This window comes from Oryzias melastigma, linkage group LG14 (assembly GCF_002922805.2).
Source record: "Oryzias melastigma strain HK-1 linkage group LG14, ASM292280v2, whole genome shotgun sequence".
NCBI lineage: Eukaryota > Metazoa > Chordata > Actinopteri > Beloniformes > Adrianichthyidae > Oryzias > Oryzias melastigma.
The window spans coordinates 23,007,870-23,013,518 of record NC_050525.1 but is presented as its reverse complement, the minus strand read 5'-3'; the positions used below and the strand labels follow the sequence as shown (position 1 = coordinate 23,013,518).

The 5,649-nt window shown below is 37.9% G+C and overlaps 1 long non-coding RNA gene across 1 annotated transcript in view; it reads left to right on the top strand.

The window, feature by feature from the left end:
- The window catches only part of LOC118599635, a 33,583-nt gene extending 28,537 nt beyond the window's left edge, over positions 1-5,046 (top strand). Inside the window, exon 3 of the long non-coding RNA XR_004949067.1 lies at positions 3,500-5,046. This is a non-coding gene — a long non-coding RNA (uncharacterized LOC118599635). The remainder of the gene's footprint in view (positions 1-3,499) is intronic.
- Positions 5,047-5,649: the final 603 nt, after the last annotated feature.

Below are 5,649 nucleotides of genomic sequence, written 5' to 3'. Positions count from 1 at the left end.
GAAGTCATTGTTGATGGTTTAAAGGCATTTGTTTGTGTTAAAAATATTTCTTTCACCTGCATTGAACAGTTTTTTAAGGTAAAAATAAAATTTAAAAGTATAAACAAATATTTCATGTGGACTATTCCTGAGCGGGATTCGAACTCACAACCTTGTGAATGTAAGTCCGCAGCCATAACCACTTGACCGTCTAGTGGCGGAATCTGGAATGCATGTCAAACTTAAATTTAAACATAACATTCTGCATTGTGAAATCAGGAAGTCATTGTTGATGGTTTAAAGCATTTGTCTGTGTTAAAAATATTTCCTTCACCTGCATTGAGTAGTTTCCAGGTTAAAGTAAAATTTAAAAGTAAAAACAAATATTTCATGTGGACTATTCCTGAGCGGGATTCGAACCCATGACCTTCTGAATGTAAGTCCGCAGCCATAACCACTTGACCGTCTAGTGGCGGAATCTGGAATGCATGTCAAACTTAAATTTAAACATGACATTCTGCATTGCGAAATCAGGAAGTCATTGTTGATGGTTTAAAGGCATTTGTCTGTGTTAAAAATTATTCTTCTTTTACCTGCATTGAGTAGTTTTGAGGTGAAAATAAAATTTAAAAGTAAACACAATGTTCTTGTTTTAAAATCTTTAAAATGTACCCCCCCATGTTACCAGATTGTCATTTATCGTATTTGTCTGTGTTAAAAATACTTCTTTCACCTGCAAATTTAAACCTTACAATCTGCATTGCGAAATCAGGAAGTCATTGTTGCTGGTTTAAGGTGATCACCACAACACTACTTTGAGAAGGGGAGGGGGGCATTACAGCAGAAGCTGAAAGTTCCAGGAATTCCAGTGTTAAATTAATAGTTGCAAAGGAAATCTTCTGTTTCTTGGGTCTTTTTTTTAACAAAAGGGTGTAACTATTCTCAGCTGAACACATTACTGAGAAGGTCAAATCAAGCAAAACAGTGTTTTTTTTTTTATTTTTTTTTTTGTCTTTTGAAGTATTTTCTACTATATGTGTCAAGGTCAGTAGACAGATCCCAGAGCAGAGTCAGATGTGATGGATAAGCAGTGATGTTTAATTTGCTTCACAATGAGCAAGGCCAACAAAAGCTTCACGTGGAACCAGGAAGGAACTGAACTGAAAATAAATAACCTGGCAGTTTGGAGGAGCCAGAGAGAGGCTTTTGAAGGTGCACAAATTAAAGATGGGAAGCAGGTGTGCAAGGCCACCAGGTAGAGAAAGCCACGCCTCCTGCCCCCCGCCACGTTGTAGAGGCACAAACAGAAAGAAAAACATAAGCGCAAAACAACACCATAACCAAGAAAGGAAAACATGACCGAACCAGAACAATATGTTTCTAAGTTATAGGGATTTTTTCTTTTTTTTTTTCATTCCAAGCACCTTTTTATCACTCTCAAATCTAGTTTTTCCCCTAACCAATGACTAAATACTAAAAATTAAAATTTTAAAATACTTTTGTTTTTCTGGAATTCTTAAATATTTTAAAATTTGTATTTAATCTGAAATTCTTAAATTAAATCAGTCGTTTACTTGATAAGCTGTAATTTTTTCCTGTAGATTTCAATTTTTGCCTTTTTATTAATCAAACTTTTTCCATTTTTGTACTTTTAGCCTTATATATTTAACTGTAGAAAGCGTTATATTGACTGGTGAGATCTTAAGGAAAGGTTTGCAGTGCACTATGGGATGAGCTTAAGCAGTCGACTCAATAGCATCAAAAATAAAGGCATCACTAAGGGTCATTCAAGTCAACTCAACAAGTAAGAAGGTTAGACTGAAGAACAAGAGGTATCTGTCTCCTGAATCCAGTTAAACAGGTGGAAACAAAACAATTCCCCTATATAAGGTTTATCAAAATCTATTTTGGTTCAGGTCTACATTTGTTATATTTCTGACATTTAGTCATAATAGTGCAGATCACTTTTGCCCTGTTTTCAACCTCTCCATTTGCCCTGATGGGAACAGACTCCTCTTTGAAGCAATCGGTGCGTCGTGACTTTGGTGCCGCTCAGCTGCTGCTTTTCACCTTTCATTTCCCTGATATGTTCCGAATTTCAGGCAGATTACCACCGAGCTGCCAACAGCAATTTGTCGGACCTAACTCCTCGACAGGCACTCATGCTCTGTGTCCTGATGTTTAGGTCTGAAATCCACCGACTGCAGACTTTAAACAAAAAAAAAAAAAGGATTTAAACAAAAAAAAGGATTATGATAGAAAATCATGTCATTCATTATTAACTACTGGTCTAAGGGAAAGCTTGCTTCATCTGCTAAAGTTGTAAACAATTCTTTCTGTATGCTCAAGTGTTCCTTTTGTACATATTTAAGGTTATATTCAGACTTGACACATTCGGTTTGCTTAAAATGAACCAGAGTTCATTTTCCCCAGTAATAAAGCAAATTTTTAGTCTGAATACATTCAGGCGGACTCTGATCCAGCACCAGGCACTACTCTCAGGCCATCTTTTGAGGTGGTCTCTGTTTCCAATCCGACTGAGCTCCGGTTCACTCAGTCGCTGGTTTCTCACTCATAACAGGCTCTGTGCGAAAAAGCTAAACCCAAATGGCCACCGTAGCTGGTCACTACGGGCTGTAAACAGAGAGCTGTGGAAAAAACATGGAGCAACGATGAATGCAGGCTCATTAAAACAACTTTCAACATGATACACATTGATTCTCACACTGTTTTCCTGATAATCTATACATCATAGACACTTAACAGAACCTTCCTCTACATTTCCTAAGCAACCAGCTTTGCAACATACCATCGCCATACCAAAGCAGCAGTAAAAAGTGTTGTGCCAGATGTTGATACAGATGTTCAAAATCGGTCCATAAAATACAAAGTTTGAATAAATGAACTATTCCAACAAGGATTGCAAAAAGGACTTCCATTATTTTTTCTCTCTGTGCTTTGCCCTCGTAATTCCTTGCCAATGAGTGAAGAGATCTTTAGTCATGTTGTTTTGTTTACAAGCTTTGGTTCAAAGCTGAAAAGTCAAAATGCAGGGTTCACGAGTCAATCTGGACCAAATTAAGCCAACTCAGTCTGGACTGATGAACTTTTCCTTTCTGAATAGACCCTGAGAATATACAAGTAAAAATGGTCAAATTCAACAAATTATATATATTTTATGTAAATATTGTTGCTTTTTGCAATCAAAATGCTTGAGAAGCTCTAATAATACCAACAGAATTAACTTTTTCCATTATGCAAGCAATCGTTTGGTGTTGAAAGACAAAACAAATAATCTGATTCATAAGTACACATATTTGGACACAGAGAAAGAATGCTCTGTGTGCCATGACCCTGTTTCTCAGACATGTTGTAGATATTCTATCCAAGAATCACTTGCTATGCAAATGTGGTAAATCTTTGTTTTCCAGTTTAAGTCTTTAATATTTTGAAAGACAGTCAATTGAGAAAAAAAGAGTGCAAAGCAGAACTGAGTGTATCTTCTTTGTGTGTGATCCAGGTTCTGCTGCCAGGTGGTTGAATGCCCATTACTCCCACTGCCTGCTTCAGGGATGCCAGCTTCAGGCTCAACAGGCACACACAGAGAATAGATTATGAAACCACAGGCGATCAACCTTCTCTGGCCCTCACTCACCTGTTTACACTAACCTTGCACTCAGGGCAAATTGCATTTTCCCTTCAGATATTGGCCTTCATTAATGCTGTGGAACATGGTAATTAATCTCTTCAACAAAGGTACCATCTGCCTGACAAAAAAACTGAATTATGTTTCACTGTCCTGTGATTAAGACGAATATTACCTTTGGGGTTGGAAGCAGCTTTAAAGGAGAACATTCCAGCTCTCCATAGCTGTTTGTCCACTTTAGAGAACTCTCTATCACTCCTATTAGGGCCTGTTATTGAGCATCTTAACTCCTCTGTTGGCCCTGCGACAAACTGGTACCCTCTCCTGGGTATACCCTACCTTCGCCCAATGGTAGTCATGACAGGCTCCGACATTCGCGTGACCCCAAAAGGGACATGGTGGGTTTAAGACAACAAATGGATGGAATTCCTCTGTTGATCGGTTTCTGTGGACATGGGGAATGTGGGGACAGATAAAGCTGCAATTATAAGACTTAATCTTCACTGTTGGAGGAGGATAGTGTTATTATATCATGAGGTTTATTTATCACAGGTGGAATTCTGGATTCCAAATGTGTTTTGCATGGCTGTCTGCAGGTCTGCTGAGGTGAAAATGTTAACAGCAGCTCATCCAGCAGGACAGTTTTGCCCCAACTGGGCCTTGTTTAGAAAACAGTAACAATTCTTTTCAGATTTTCTTTGGTTTGTTTTCCTGCTGCGTCAGCTTTTCTCAAGCTGCTATTTTCATTTCTCATGTTTTTCCAGGGTAAATCTGTTTGTCTTACTTCTAGGTAAAGAAAAACAGATCAGCTTGTTGAGCTTGAAAAATCCTGCCTTGTGTACCAAATTTGAATGGCATTCTGTGAAAGCTGTTTCAAAGATGATGGTTTATAGAACTCTGGTTACTTTAGGGAGGCAGTTGTTTTACCTGTTTTTATTTTCATCATTACCCCGCCCCAACGCACCCTCCCCACCCAATAAATAAATACAAATTGAATACTATTTTTTTTAAATCCCTAAAAAACAGGCAAAGGGGAAGACATGTAGGAGCTGGTATGGTCATAACCTTCCCATTTCCTATTATCCTTTCATCTTCAGAACTCACTGTATCCCTTTTGGGGCCACGCCTGCTGTGGCCCAATGTGGCTACTGTTGAGCAAAGACAGCACATTTTCCATTATATTATTCTTTTTTTTAAAAAACTTTATTTAGCTCTCACTTTGATCACCATGTAAATGACTGATGGATGGGTAGATACTTTTTTTTATCCCAAAGAAAAATTGTTGTCTTTTGCTTACATACCCACTCAAGCATGAATTAAAACCGTAATAAGACCAAAAAGTTTAAGTGTGGTCTTTAAAACAGGAATGCAGAAAGAAAGATGATTGTAGACTTTTCTTAAAAAAAAAAAAAAAAAAAAAATGGAAATGGAAATGACAGTGGTGAGGACATTTTTTTTCTTGAAAGCATCTCGAAATCTGAAAGAGTCTGTAATGTTGTGGTTAGTGATGGTATAGCTAGACAGCATTGGATGGTGGTGTGTAGGATGAGTCTGGTGGTGAAGATGATGAAGAGGTGGTGGTGATGTTTGGTTTTTAAGGAGAAGTAGAAACTTGCTTTGAGAGATCGGGTGGTTCTCCCAAAGCAAGTTGAACAGCTATCAAGGAGATTTAGAGGCTCATACTTGGTGTGTCATCCGGAATGAGAAAAGAAAATGACATTTGGTGGTGGAATGAAGAAGTTTAGGAGTGTGAAAAATGAGGATGCTGAGAGGACAGAAGTACAGACGGATTTTTGTAACCGTTCAAGAAATGCACAGCATTCATGAAATCCCTCAACAATGTTTTCTTGACTGTAAAACTGAGATAAATAGACAAACTAAGAGAACTTTGAAGAGCAGGTGAAAGAGAAAAATGTTAGAAGAAAGCAAAAATCAGTTGAGGAGGATGAAGAGTTTAAAGGCAGTTCCTAGGGTCTGGGGTTAGGGTTTCTATAGCTACCAACTCTGTAAATGAATGTTTGTCC